The sequence below is a fragment of the Vulpes vulpes genome, chromosome 3 (assembly GCF_048418805.1).
Source record: "Vulpes vulpes isolate BD-2025 chromosome 3, VulVul3, whole genome shotgun sequence".
NCBI lineage: Eukaryota > Metazoa > Chordata > Mammalia > Carnivora > Canidae > Vulpes > Vulpes vulpes.
Genome location: NC_132782.1, coordinates 54,246,025 through 54,261,571, shown reverse-complemented (window position 1 = coordinate 54,261,571; position 15,547 = coordinate 54,246,025). Strand labels below are relative to the sequence as shown.

The window sequence follows — 15,547 nt, the reverse complement described above, 5'->3', positions numbered from 1 at the left end:
TCCCCCGGGCTGCCAGCACGCCAAAGGCCACGGTTTTCTACTGCTCTGTGATTTGTGGCGCACGGAAGACCTTCAGTGGCCACCTTTGTGAAACATAAAATATAAAAACACAAATAGATATAAAAGACATTTTTTATAGGTAAAGACTTTCTAGGTAACTATACATAATTTACCTACATACAGACTGATGAAATATAAATCTATCTTACATGTAAATTTTAGGTAAATATATAAACCTAATTGTGGTCCAGACTGTAGCTGTGTGTAGCCTCAAGCTACTTAATCCTACCCCTAATTTCCTTATCCATAAAAGGAAATGATAATTGTGGGGCTGCCTACCCTCAGATTTGTTTTTATGTTCAAATTAGATCATTGATGTGAAAAGATGACAAAGTATAAAAGAGCTACACAGAAGGGTTTGTTATTGCTGGCACACCCCTTGCCCTTCTGAGAACTTAGAGACATGTGTTAGAGCACCCACAGGGAGCCATAAAACCCGCCACAGTCCCGGACTTGCTCCCTGCAGGCCTGCAACATGCAACTTGGTCACCAGGCAAGAAGCTGTGCCGCCCTGACTCAGACAGGCAGCTGGAGGCTGTGATAGGAGGTAGCGGAGAGGGAGGGAGGCAGGTCCTGTCTGGGTGTCTCCCGTCGCCGGGCGGGCGAGAGGAGGCCCCTGCCTTCCTGGTTGCTGGCAACGTCTGGGCCAGTGTCGAGGCGGGAGGGACAGCTGTGAACAGCTTGGTGAGTTACACAGGGCAGAGGAGGGTGTTCCAGACGTGCCAGGCTATGGGAAGGAATGTCGGAGCTGCCAGGCAAGCAGGCCCCCCCCATGTCTGTCTGGTGGAGGCTCGCGGTCTGGAGGAGGGACAGGAAGGACAGATGCCAGGGGCCTCCAGAGCGGTCTTTACTTTTCAGGAGTGCTGCTGAGAACAAGGCAGGGCCCTGGCCTCTAAGACATCGGTCTCTAACACAGCACACCAGGGTGGGCTGGCAGCCAGACCTCAGGACTCCGCTAGTGTGGTCTGGAGGCAACTCTCATTTGCCCCAGGAAGGATTTGGATTGTTCTAGGGTCTGGAGTGGGGCCTAGCATACCATTGGCAGTTGGTGGTGGTGGTGGTGGGGGGGGGATGGGTTCCAAAAGCCCTGTTGTGTGTGGGGGTGATGGGGTGGTTTTAGAGAGCCAAGCTACTCTGTACTGCTGAAGGAACCAGTTCCTCATCCTGCTGGTCTCTCTGCTATTCTGAGACAGGCCTTATAGCTCAGCATTAAGTCAGGATGGGCCCCTCAAATTGCTGGCACCTACAGCAAAGAGAAGACCCTTCATCTCGTACACACCATACTCCCGCTATGTTAGCTCTGTGAGACAGCGGCCCCCTGGATGGCAGGATGCTGACCCGGTTCTCAGCACAGTGCCCTCCACTCCCCCACTATGCTTGCCCTCTGCCTCCTGAGACCAGGATGCAGCCATTCCCAGTGAGCATGAGCAGGTGCTCTCCAGGTAAGGTCAAGGCGTGAGAGCACAGTGGGAGATGCAGCAGCCCCGGGTGGGGAATGCTCAGGGCAGTCCCTTTCCATTCGTCACTTCTGGCCTTCGAGGTGAGACACAAGCAGCAAGATGAGTAGGGAAAGTTCTCTGGGCTGATGCATGGAGCTGGGCCCTAGGGTGGGTGGAGTCAGGTTCAGGACCTTGCTCTTCTTTTCCTTCTCCTATTGGGAACCAGGGTCATAGGAATTTGTCCCAGGTGAGAGAGGGAGCAGGGCAATAAGGGAACTCTGACAAAAGCAGTGGGGTTGGACCTTCACTTACCCAAGCACGCTGCTGGGACAGCCTTTGTCAATTGTATGGTGTTGGGAGGATGCTGGCCCAGGGCCCGAGCTGGGGGTGGTTAATGACAGTGTTAGGAATAAATCCCCAGAAGATGCTTCCTGCCAGAGGGCTTGTGGCGGTTCCTTTTTTGCTCTACACAATGAACATTTTATTCTGGCCTATAAATCCGGAGGAGAGGAAAGATCAGGTAAGCAGAAGAGGGATGAAAGGCACCTCCCAGGGACATGCTTCTGCATTTGGAGAGTCCTACTCTTGTCCCCCAGGCCTTCCAGGTGACGCCCAGAGTGGGGGCTGGGAGGCAACTCCCTGGCTTCCCCTCACCATCTGCAGGGTCATCTTTCTCCGAGAGCCTATCATACTGGGAAAAACACCACATGCTTTGCAGCCACACAGACTCGGGTTTAATTCCAGATGTGCCGCTTCTTGTTCTTATTGTTGTTGTGTTGGTCACTTCTTCACTGTATGAACTTGGGAACTTATCTTCTCTGACCCTCAATTTGTCATCTGTAGCAATTAATCATTGCTACCTCGTGGCATTGGTACGAGTCCTGTGCAGTGCTTAACCCAGTGCCAGCATGTAATTGGTGATAATAAATGGTTACTATTTTTTTTTAAATGGTAACTATTTTTAACATCATAGTTATTTTCAGTTATTGGCCACCTGATGGGCCTGACACTCTGCGAGGCACTGTAGGTATGAGGTTACGTGAGGTCCAGCCTCTCCCTGGAGGAGCCTCTGTCTAGGAGGGGAGGTGGTATCAGGACCCAGGACGCAGATGAATGTGGGCTGCACAAATTGCTGCTAGAGCACAAGGCAGGGGTGGGGCCGGGTAGGGTCAGAGAAGACGAGGTGAGATCCTCGTGGAGGCGTTTGCCCGGGCAGTTAGGGTAGGGTAGAAGGAAGTTCACAAGTGGGATTTGGCATGAGATCCACTGATAAGGGAGGGCAGGAGCTGACCGTAGGGGACATTGGGGGGCCAGCAGGGGACTCCACAGGGCTTCTGCCCTCTGCTAGCATTCGAGCTCACACAGTTTAGGCTCAGGATAGCACCTGCAGTCTTTCTCTGGCAGTTGGGTAGATGTGGACAGGGACCTAGCCAACAGTGGCTTGGGGAGGGAGTCTTGAGATGGCACTTACCACCACAGAGATCTCTCCAGGCTCAGGGCTGGGATCAGGGGTGGACGTTCCCAGAGGGGGTAGTACAGGTCACCAGACAGGCATCGCAAATGTGGAACCCTGAAAGTGCAGGCTCCCAGTGTTGTGGCCTGGAGACGGGCTTCACAAAACTTGGGCGCAGAACTATTGTTATCAAATTGGGACTCGAGGAGGGTGGGTGGGAGAGATGACCTGTGAATTCCTGTGATCCCATATGTAGTGTTCAATGTCACAAAAGAGAACCACAGGACACTTTCATGTTTAAGGATAGACATTTGTGATTTTAGTTACTTGCAAATGACTTCGAAACCCTGTGATAGACACAAATTGAGTGAATCATTTGGGTGAGATAAAAACAAAGTTATATTTCATATTGGCTACAAGGAGCGTATATGTCATCTAGCAGGTGATAGAAATATGGCAGCTTTCATTTACTGGACTCTAACCATGTGCACTTTACAGGAATCTCATGTAATCCCGGTTAACACAGGCTCACTCTCCCCACCATGCCTGCCCCCCACAGCTCAGTGTGACGGTAGAGAAGCAAACCGCTGTCCTGACTGCTCCCACTCTAGTTCATGACCATGATCCTTAAGTGGACTTCGGTGTTGTCTCTATTCCCTGGGCCCAGTGGTTCTCAACTCTGGTTTCCAGTAGCATTACCTGGGGAGATCATAAAAGGTAGTGCTGCCTGAATTCCATCTAGAACAAATGAAACCAGAGTCTTTATGGAGTGGACCTGGACATTAGTACCCTTTTTTATTTATTTTATTTATTATTTTTTTAGTACCCTTTTTTAAAGCCAAGCTTTAAAAATTGATTCCAATGGGCTGTCTTGGCAGAGAACCACTGCCATTCTCTCTAATCCAGGTGACTGTTCACACCTCTTTCTGTCTGCAAACCTTTAACACCTCCTCTCCCATCCTTACTCACCATCAGAATCTTGTTTTCCACTTACCTGAGAAAGTAATGGTAATCAGAGAACTTTCACACCCTTCTGCCACCAAATGCATGCCCATTAATTCTACTTTCTGCCTGTTACTGTGGATGATGAATTATTTCTGCTCCTATTTCCGACCAACCCCTCCACTCGTGTGCTGCATCCTGTTCCCTTACTTAATTAAGGACACGACTCCGGCAATAGTCCCTTCTCTTCCCAATGTTTCTGTCTCTCTGCTGGACCATTCCCATCTGCCTGCCCCATCTGTCGATCTATGGCTGTTGTTTTTCTCCCACTGAAACCCACCCACACGCATATGCACATTCACTTCTTCCCCTGACCTCATCTACCCCTCCAGCTGCTGCCTCATTTCTTTGTTCCTTGAAAGAATCATTTGCTCCCTGTAGTCCTCTTCTCTCATGACTTAAGCCCACGCGAATCAGTACTTTGCCTCCATCGCTCCACGGAAACCACACCTGTCAGGTTCACCAGTACGTCCATGTTGTCAATTCCAACGGTTAAATCTCAGGCCTTATATTGATTTACCAGCGGCATTCGATATGGTTGGTTATTCCATTTCCCTTGGAAATGTGTTTTCTCTTGGCTTCTGGACTATCACAGCCTTTGGTTCTCCTCTTCTGTCACTGGCTTCTCAGTTTCCTTTGTTGGCTCATCTTCACTTGTTCACTTTGCAGCACCTCAGGGAACAGCCCTTGGACTTGACCTCTTCTCTGTCTCCTCATTCCCTGGTGATCTCCTGCCATTCGTATGCCAACAATCCTCCAGTTACAACTCCATTGCAGACCTTTCCCTACACATTTATTCATATTCAATATTCATATATTCAATATATTCATATATTCATATATTCAATCATCTACTCACCACGTTTCCTTGGGTGTCGAATAAACATCACAGTGATGACCAGTCCAAGACTAAACTGCTTTTTCCTTCAAAACTGCCATCCCCACTTCAGGAGACGACAACTTCCATCTTTCTAGTTGCTAGGGCTCCAAACTATGGAGTCAGTCTTGACTCATTTTCTCATGCTGCATCCAGGCTATCAGCAAATCATGTCAACTGTCCTTGCAAAGTAAGTCAAAGAGCTGACTACTTGTTCGATCCTCTAAATTCACACCAGTCCAGGACAGATCAATCACTGCTTTTAATTTTTAGAATAGCTTTGTCACTGGGTCTTCTACTTACATTCCTGCTCCTATGGTCTCCTCAAAATAGCAACTAGAGTGATCAACTACGTTAAAAGATGTACCATTTCATTTCTCTTCTGCTCAGAAACCAACAAGGGCTTCCCATTTCACTCAGAGCCAAAGTTCTTAGAAGGGTCTGCAAGGTTCTGCATGACCTGGTCTTCAGGTCCTCACAGACTTTAGCTTCTACAATTTTCTGCCACTTTATTCTGTTACTTCATGTCCCTTAAACATATAGCACATATTTATATATTTTTTTTTACTCGGAGCCTTTGCACTGCTATTCCACTCAGTTGGAACACCCTTCCTTCTTACACTTTCATTATGTTCCCCGTCTTTTCCTTCAGGTTTCTAACTAAACATCACCTTATTGGAAAGGCCTTTCTGACCATTTTATATAAGATAATTCTGGTCCCAGCCTCCTCCCTCATCCCTCTGGCTTTCTCCCCTTTATCCTGACTATTGTCTTTAGTGGCATATAGGGCCATCTGGTTTATTTACTTTATGTCTCTTGGAAGTTGTTTCTATGAGGGCAGGGGCTTTATCTCTTTTGTTATGATTATTTTCCTAGGACCCAGAACAATGCCTTAGGAATAGTGGGCAGGATACATAGTTGTTGGCTGAATTTACCTTAATCCTCACAAAAACACTTCAGAATTAGTTGAAATTACCTCAATTTATAGATGAGGAAATCGAGGTTCAAGGAGCTTAAGTAACTTATTCAGAGTCACAGAGCTTGCTGGCACAGAAGTGGGACACACACTTTCTAAGTGACTATGCCCCTAGACACTCTTTCTGTTGAAGCAGGCCTCCCCCCAACCCCCACATCCTAACTTGCCTCATTTTGTTCCACATCTCATTGCAAGCAGGCAGACCCACAGAGTGACAAAATCCGTGTGAAAATGCCCCAAGTGTGACTGGAGGTGTAGGAGGTGCCTAGGAAAAATGCATGTACCATCTCTTATCTGCAATTTCCAAATCCAAAAATCTGTGAAAACCAAGTTTTATTTTTAACCTGCTTGGTGGCAAAACCTGTCCTGGACTAGAATGAGCCTATTTATAAATCTTTAACCTACTTAGTATAAACATTCATTTGTCCTGCTGCAGAAATATTAATCCGTACCATTAGAAAGAGCTGCCTTGAGCCGGCTGCAGGTGTTATGCAATATATGGTTTGGGCCACATGTCACTTTTCCAAAAGATGAAGTATTCTAAATTCTGACACTTAACAGGCCTCGGCGATCCCTGATAAGTGATCCTGAGCCTGTGTTAATGCTTTCCTAAATGTCTGGCCTTTGAAACTATGCCTTTCCAGGCAAGTTTTTTTTTTCTTTTTTTTTCTTTTCCTGGTAACTAAAACTTCTTTTAGGGATCTTTCCAGGAACAAACTCGATTTTAAGACCTGATTAAGATCAGGCACAGCAGGCGTGCTGAGAAGGGCATGCATGAGATGCCTTTCTAAAACAGAGGGAATGATCTTGGCTACTAGCCCTTTATCTGATAGGTCATTTGCAAATATCTTCTCCCATTCTGTAGGTTGTCTTTTAGTTTTGTTGACTGTTTCTTTTGCTGTGCAGAAGTTTTATCTTGATTAAGTCCCAATAATTCATTTTTGCTGTTGTTTCCCTTGCCTTCATGGATGTATCTTGCAAGAAGTTGCTGTGGCCAAGTTCAAAAAGGGTGTTGCCTGTGTTCTCCTCTAGGATTTTGATGGAATCTTGTCTCACATTTAGATCTTTCATCCATTTTGAGTTTATCCTTGTGTATGGTGTAAGAGAGTGGTCTAGTTTCATTCTTCTGCATGTGGCTGTCCAATTTTCCCAACACCATTTATTGAAGAAACTGTCCTTTTCCAGTGGATAGTCTTTCCTGCTTTGTCAAATATTAGTTGACCATAGAGTTGAGGGCCCATTTCTGGATTCTCTATTCTGTCCCATTGATCTATGTGTCTGTTTTTGTGACAGTTCTACACTGTCTTGATCACAGCTTTGTAGTACAACCTGAAATCCAGCATTGTGATGCCCCAGCTCTGGTTTTCTTTTTCAATCCCTGGCTCTGGTTTTCTTTTTCAATATTCCTCTGGCTATTCGTTTTTTTTTTTTTTTCTGATTCCATACAAATCTTAAGATTGTTCCAACTCTGTGAAGAAAGTCCATGGTATTTTGATAGGGATTGCACTGAATGTATAAATTGCCCTGGGTAGCATTGACATTTTCACAATATTTATTCTTCCAATCCACAAGCATGGAATGTTTTTCCATCTCTTTACGTCTTCCTCAATTTCTTTTTTTTTCTTCCTCAATTTCTTTAGAAGTGTTCTGTAGTTTTTCGGGTGTAGATCCTTTACCTCTTTGGTTAGGTTTATTCCTGGGTATCTTACGGTTCTGGGTGCAATTGTAAATGGGATTGACTCCTTAATTTCTCTTTTTTTCAGTCTCATTGTTAGTGTATAGATTTCTGTGCATTGATTTTGTATCCTGCCACATTGCTGAATTGCCGTATGAGTTTTAGCAATCTTGGGGTGACTTATTAAAACTCAACACCTGAGAAACAAAAATCCAATTATGAAATGGGCAGAAGACATGAACAGAAATTTCTCCAAAGAATACATACACATGGCCAACAGGCACATGAGAAAATGCTCTGCATCACTGGCCATCAGGGAAATACAAATCAAAACCATGATGAGATACCCCCTCACACCAGTGAGAATGGTGTAAATTAGCAAGACAGGAGACAACAAATGTTGGAGAGGATGTGGAGAAAGGGGAACCCTCTTGCACTGTTGGTGGGAATGTGAACTGGTGCAGCCATTCTGGAAAACTGTGTGGAGGTTCCTCAAGAAGTTAAAAATAGATCTGCCCTATGACCCAACAATTGCACTACTGGGTACTTACCCCCAAAGATACTGATTTAGTAAAACGCTGGGACACCTGCACCCCAATGTTCATAGCAGCAATGTCCCCAATAGCCAAACTGTGGAAGGAGCCTTGGTGTCCATCGACAGATGAATGGATAAAGAAGCTGTGGTCTATATATATATGTACAATGTAATATTGCTCAGCCATCAGAAGAGATGAATACCTACCATTTGCTTTGATGTGGATGGAACTAGAGGGTATTATGCTGAGCGAAGTAAGTCAATCAGAGAAGGACAAACATTATATGGTTTCACTCATACGTGGAATGTAAGAAATAGTGAAAGGGATTATAAGGGAAAGGAGGGGAACTGAGTGGAAAAAATTAGAGAGGAAGACAAGCCATGAGAGACTTCTAACTCCAGGAAACAAACAAAGGGTTGTGGAAGGTGAGGAGGATGGGGGGTTGGGGTGACTGGGTGACCGGCACTGAGGAGGCTACTTGAGGGGATGAGCACTGGGTGTTATACTATATGTTGGCAAATTGAACTTAAATAGAAAAAAATAAAATAAAACAGAGGGAATGAATAGAATTCAACATACTGAACAGTGAGACCACCCCAGCTTTCTTTTTTTGACAGTTCCTACAATCCTGGGAGCTAGGGTTAGATCCCCTTTTCCCTAGTAGTGAAATTAGAGGGGACTCTGCATAAATTTAACAGCCCAAAAGAAAAGGCCTATAGATATTGATATTTGGAGTTCTTTAAATAAAATGGGGAGATTACTCTCAACCTTCCTCTCCTAAGATCCACTGGTCCAGCAGCTCTGCCCCTGTACGTCAAGCTTCTGGTCAGCCTTTGTTGTCTCACTTTTAAATTTTATTTTATTTATTTAGTTTATTTATTCATGAGAGACAAAGAGAGAGAGGCAGAGACATAGTCAGAGGGAGGAGCAGGCTCCATGCAGAGAGCCTGATGTGGGAGTGGATCCCGGGACCCCAGGATCATGCCCTGAGCCGAAGGCAGACACTCAACCACTGGGCCACCCAGGCACCCCTCACTTTTAAATTTTAAAAGACCTCTAAGTATCTCCAGATATTTGAGAAAAGTTCGAAACATAAAACACAGAAACCAAGAGACAAACGACCACCACATAAAAAGAAACTCTCAAGAAATAGAGACAGTGTGGGAAGAAAAGCAAACTTCACAAAAACTATAATTACTGGTGTCCTAGAGGCCAGACAAGATAGCACAGTAATAAAATAAAGACAACGTGCAACAAAAGGAGTATTCAAAGAATAAGAAAGAACCCTTGTAAATTAAAAGTATGATAGAAATCAATGACTCAAGAGAAGATTTGGAATATAAAATTGGAAAAATCTTGGAGAAAGACTAGAAACCAAGAAAAAAAAAAAAGAAATAAAAGGGCTATGCAATAAAAAATAAAAAGGATCATTCTAAGAAGTTCAACATCTGAATAGGAGGATGTACAAAAAGAAAAAGAGAATAGACACAATGGGAAGAGTTATCAGAGAAATAATACCAGGAAAATTCTGTGCACTGAGGAACATAGGCTTCTAGGTGAAAAAACTCACTTGAGTGCCCGATGCCATGAATGAAAAAAGATACGCATCAAAGCACATCACTGTGTAAAAAACCCCACACAAATCAGAAGCAAAGCTTGAAGACACAAGAGAAAAAAAAAATCCTAAACTGATTACATGGAAATCTGATTTTACAGCAGCACTGGAAGCAAGAAGGCAATGGAACCATACCTTTAAAGTTCTGAGAGGGACTTATTGCCAACTGAGAATTTATATTCAAACAAATTATTAATTAAATATGAGGGAAGAATGATGGCATTTTCAGATAAGACCAATCTCAATTATTCTATTCCCTGTATGTCCTTTCTGAGGAAGCTACTCTAGATATGTTCCTTCAAAATTAGAGGGGTTAATTAACGGAAGAAAAGAAGTCTTCTTTAAGCCCAGAGAGCAACCAGCTTAGGTTGGAGTAGGAGGACAGAAGATTCCAGAAGGGAGAGCTTCCAAGAAAAAAAAAAAAAAAAAAAGGACAAGTTGGAAAGTTGAGGGCTGAGTTAGTGGTAGGTATATAGCATATTAAGCAAATAAACAAGAGAGACACTAATGGACTCCAGAAATGAAAACGAAGGAATATACACAAAAGGAATGAACCGTGGCACACCACAGAGTTTGGCTGTGAACCGTCACTTATGTGGATGTAACATCTAGTGTTGACTTAATAAAAAAAGAAAAATGGTTTAACTATGTTAGCAGAAGTAGAAGAGGGACGTGGGATGGTGGTAAAAGCAAGCTAAATGCTCATTTTCTGTGGTAGGAAGTAATGAATAAAAGCCATATAAGTATGCTATTTAGATACACTGAGATCATTCTAGAATTAGACCAGAGAGCTGAAAGTCGTTGCATTTGGGCGGCAGAGATCAGAGGTCTGTAGGACGGGGGCAGGGCCTGAAACCATGTCTGTGTATGGCTCGGACTGTAGGAAGGGCTTATGTGTCTCCGAGCATATCCACATTGGCAGCTCACACAGGCACAGTCAAAACTGAGGGATTGTTTGCCTACAACAACATGTTAACGACGCAAAGAAATGAACAGGAGCTCCCTTATTTTGGGTGTTGTGCATACGGCCGAGGCAGAAGGGCTTCCTTTTTCTGGTTGTCTGGAAATAAATTCTTTACACCATTTCTTTTCTTGTCTGAACCTTTGTATTCAGGGTTGAACTCATCTTTAATTTCAGCTTTTGTTGAGAGCACTTAGCGGAGCTCTGTCCTAACACTGGGGGAAGAAGGCCTGGGGGAGGCAGGCCGGTGTAGAGAATTCCGGCTTCGTCATTTATCTGTCAGCTTTGGGCCCTGGCTGGTTACTAAAGTCCTTTTCCTTGTCTGAAAATGGAGAAAACACTCCTTGCCTCATAGGATCGTGTGAGGAATAAATGAATAATTTAGTATATTAAGTGCCTGGCACATAGTAATTGCCCAAAACATTTAAATAAAAAAAATATGCAAAGGAACATTGTGGTTAGCCCTTGGTCGAGCACAGGAACCCTATAATGTTGGGTCTGGGCCCTACAGATGAACCGTCCAGAAGAAACAAGAGCTTGGAGGGAAGGGGAAGGCAGAAATAATCCAGGAAGTCATCCAATTTTAGCAGAGATTCTTATTGCATTTTGGGTACAGTGTCTTCTGATCTGACTGTAGAGCTCAGAAAATTTGTGGAGACCTAGATCCTGGAAAATTTTATGTACCAGGATCGATAAGAGCTCTTAGCTAATTTAGCTTCCATATCTAAACAATCAGAAAAGTCGCTCATATTCCAGATAATGTGGAATAATGGATGCAGGGTTAACAGGGCTATTTTTTACCCACGGCTCCTGTGTGCCTTATGGTGATTGCTCATTTAAGCCAGGAAGCTGGGGCCTGGGCCCTACCCCTGGGACAAGCTAACCCATTCTCTTACCAAGCCCATTAGTAATGGCCCTTGTTTGGAGGATGCTTGTATCAGCAGGTGCTGGGCTCTGAAATTCTTATGTTCTTGGCTCATTTCATGAACTTCTTTGGGTTCTTTGGTTCTTTGTGGGCTCTCTAACTCCTGGCTGTGGTCTGTGGTCAGCGTGCACACATTGCATACGTGAAGGTAATGCCTGCATGAGGTATGAGGGAGTTAATGAGGCCAAGGCAGCCTCTCATTTATCTGCTCTCTTCCTTAGATGATTCTAAGAATCATCTTCTGTGGGCACCTGGGTGGCTCAGTGGTTGAGCTTCGCTTTTAGCTCAGGGCGTGATGATGGGTCCTGGGATGGAGTCCTACATCAGGCTCCCCGAAGGAAGCCTGCTCCTCCCTCTGCCTATGTCTCTGCCTCTCTGTGTGTCTCTCATGGGTAAATAAATAAAATCTTAAAAAAAAATAAGAATCATCTTCTACTGCCCCTGGGGCTGACTAAGGGCCTTAGCTGAGGAGCTGCCAGGGGCTGTAAGGTGGGGAAATAGTGCAAGCAGGAGTGAGGGCAAGAGCGGCAAATAGGCCCCAAGCATGAGGAAGGCACAGAGTTAAACTTTGGCTGATTAGCCCTCAGGAGAAAAGTAGTGAAGCCAAATCTAGATGTCAAGCCATTGACCCTTGTGGAATTGGAGCAGAAGACACACAGATTATGGGAGGCTACAGTTCGGTGGGTGCTATATTAAAACTGCAAGGAAGCACATGAGTCTATATAGGTGACTCAGGGGCAAGGGAATGCAAGAGGATTCTGTGGTCAGCTGAATGGGTCACACTGGTAAGGTGACAGGAGGAGTAAGGATAGGCCATTTAATAGTAAAACCATATACTAGAAACATCTACTGTCTGTTATTATTGCTCTATTATTTTTTATTTCCCATGTTTCTGCAAAGTACAAGTTGTACTTGCAATCCAAGACTGTCCCATCAGGTTGCCTCATCTGGCAAAAATCCAGCCATAAACTTGGGAAGGAAGTTAAAAAAAAAAGTCTTTTGAGTAGCTACAATGGATGACTAAAGCCTAACCGCACAGCCATGCACTGGGTGTTGGTGGGAGAGCTTCTCTGCTCTCAGCCCAGGCCCTGGAAGACTTTGGTGAGCTGGAGCCATCTGGGACCCCAGAGCCGGTCTACACCCAGCTCTTCAAGGGCTTCTGGAAGGGATTCAGGGGATGCTTATAGGAAGAAAAAGGAGGAAGTACCGATGATCTTTGCACTTTCTAGAATATCACCAAGCATCTGTTCTCTCTGGGGCTGCACAGTTTCCTGTCTGCTTCAGCTCTGTTTTCTTTGTGAGGCAGCTTCCTCTCCTGCAGGGCCACATGCCCCGATCACTTGATCTTGCACAAGCCATTCACCTCTTCTAGAGCCCTAGCTGACTGTAGTCTTTCTTCAGAGTTGCAATTTACAGAGTATGTAATTAGCCCAGCTCCCTCATTGAGGTGAATTGCTTTTAAATGCAAGTCCCACCCTTTGTCCATCAGAGAGGGCTCAGGTGTGAGTGCGGGTTGGGTAGCAGGGAGACAGGTAGGATGACTTGCCTATTGAAGCAATTGGAGGTCTGCAAGCCATCTGCCAAAGGATTTGTTAAGCACAAGTGGAACCCCACCTTTCCTCACCAGTCTGCAGATTGCTATGGCTGGAGTGCAAGGGTGCACAGGGTGGAGTGGCAGGGGGCACTTGTCAGCTGGGAAGGGGCACAAGGCTTGGCTTCCCAGGGTCTTTGCCTGGGTCACAGGGCCACAGAAATCCAGTAAGTCTGTTTAGACAGATTATGCGGTGAACTATGTCTCACTGAAGGTTTGGCCTGGAGCAAAAGGAGGGAGAAGAGAGGCTAGATAGAGAGAGATGGAGAGAGGGGGCCTCCCCCCCTGTTAGGGGGGCAAGTGAGTCAGTGGCTCCAGAACCCCAAACCCAGGAGCACCTTGCTTCCGGGGGAAGGCAGCTTGCTGGCAGGCTCCCAGGTGGCCACCAGTTCAGCTGCATTTGTGAGTAGCCATCTCTTTCCAGCCTGCCTCGGTCTCCCCACCGTGACTTTGGCTCCTGGTATTTTGTCACTATTAATTATAGACAGCAGCAAAGTGCCCAAATGCTGCAAGTGATTTTTTCGTTTTCCATGTCACCAGATGCCTTTGTCCTTTGCTCTGCTCGCCCTGAATCATTGCAAGACCTTGACATTTCCACCACCTCTTCACTTTCATCTGGTGACACTCCGTCTCAGTGTCTGCACTCTCCTGGCCTGGCTGTTGTTTCTCTTGGCATCTCAGAGTCTCTTCCTCCTGGACACTGCACTTGTGCATTACTGCTCTCGTCTTATCTATTCCTCCTAACCAGCTCCTTCTTGTGCCCCGCACCCCAAGCTTGACTAGGGAAGCTCATTTAATCATCAGGTCTTAGACTTGGGCTGAGCTGAATGTGAACATAAAAAGTGACAACCCAGACGGCTGGCTCTGCACGCTCATTTGCAGAGAAATGTTTCACGTGGTGAGCAAGGATGTGGGTGCTCTCACAGAGCAAGGGTAGAGGCCCCAAGCACCTCTCTCCATTGCTGGGAGCAGTTGATAGGGCACAGAGGCCCCGGAGGCAGCATGCCAAGACTGAGACATTTGGAAATTCCTTGCTGGGTCTTAAGGAAATAACCATGGATTTTCCCAAAGATTTAGTTTGAAGGACTATTTGTCATTAACAACAACAAAAAACAACATTGGAAATGGCCAGTTACCATGGGGTAACTGTTCTGGTATGGCCACACAGGGGCAATTTATGTAGCCACTGCAGGAGAACACTGGTGACCCAGCACTAAGCCATGCCTTGCTTTACTGCATCTGTGTAAAAAAAAAAAAAAAATCCAATAACCAAATAAAACCAGGAAGGGTGTGTTATCTGTAGCTATCTTAGGGGAGAAAAGAATAGGTAATTTTTTGCCCCTTCTGTGGACTTAATTATATTTTCTAAAATTTCTAGATTTTTTTTTTTTTTAAATTTTTTTTTTTAATTTTTATTTATTTATGATAGTCACAGAGAGAGAGAGAGAGAGGCAGAGATACAGGCAGAGGGAGAAGCAGGCTCCATGCACCGGGAGCCCGACGTGGGATTCGATCCCGGGTCTCCAGGATCGCGCCCTGGGCCAAAGGCAGGCGCCAAACCGCTGCGCCACCCAGGGATCCCTAAAATTTCTAGATTGAACATAAATTTCTTTGACACTTGGAAAAAGAACAGTTACTTTAAAAACAAATGCTGTCCACCCAGACAGCCATAACAATATATGGGTTGGAAATTCAGTTTCCGTTAAAAATGCTCCCAAAATAAATTAGGGATTGAATTCACATTTGTAACATTACAAACAATACACCATAGGTCAAAGGGAGACTGAGCCAGTGTGATGTGTTTGTTCACTGAAATCAGCTCTCCATAAGCCTTATTCTAAACACGAAACTTGAGACCAGAACTCTCGTTTACTTTTTCTTGGATTTCTTACTCATAGCAGCAAGTAGCACAGGATTAGGTGACTGTGGCAGAGTCTGCTTTGCTTCATCTACAGCTCACCGAAATTGCAGAAGGGGTAGGTCTGGGGGTGAACTATGGGAAGCTAGAGTCCTGGGAGAGGGCCGGCCCTTTCAGGTGGCGCTGTCGTTCTGGAAGGGGGCCCTGAAGTGTCAGGAGTGACCAGGGCCGGGAGTGGGAAGGAGGCAGGGTGCTAACCCGCTTGCATGTATTAACAGATGTGCTTTCTGGGGCTCTGTTGGCAACTCTGGTTTGTATGTGTGGTTGTTTTTTTTTTTTTTTTTTTTTTCCGTCTCTGCAGGCGAGGTAGAGCCAGCTGTGCAGAGCTCTGCAGCAAGCGGCCCCGAGAGAAGCAGTGAAGTCCTGGAGCCCAGCTGAGATGAACTGGCCTAGGCCCTTGAGCGTGCCCAAGCCCTGGCGCCAGGCCTCTGTCCCAGCCCTGAGGTAAGACCGCCCGAATGCCAGCTCGGGGACCAAGAGGGCAGAAAACGCCTTCTCATCCATGGAAACCTCTTCCTC

General features: G+C 45.5%; 1 protein-coding gene across 7 annotated transcripts in view; it reads left to right on the top strand.

Annotated features, from left to right (window-relative positions):
* Nucleotides 1-15,547, top strand: part of ST6GAL1 (ST6 beta-galactoside alpha-2,6-sialyltransferase 1) — a 123,341-nt gene that overhangs the window by 14,835 nt on the left and 92,959 nt on the right. For 4 of the 7 annotated variants that reach the window (XM_072752489.1, XM_072752490.1, XM_072752487.1 and 1 more), the window contains exon 2: nucleotides 15,330-15,472. The exons of 1 other annotated variant lie outside the window; for it this stretch is intronic. The gene's annotated coding sequence lies outside the window, so the exon portion shown is untranslated. Of the gene's footprint in view, nucleotides 1-522; nucleotides 745-14,982; nucleotides 15,087-15,329; nucleotides 15,473-15,547 lie in introns of those variants that run through there. 2 more of the 7 variants (XM_026007340.2, XM_072752488.1) reach the window with 2 other exon arrangements.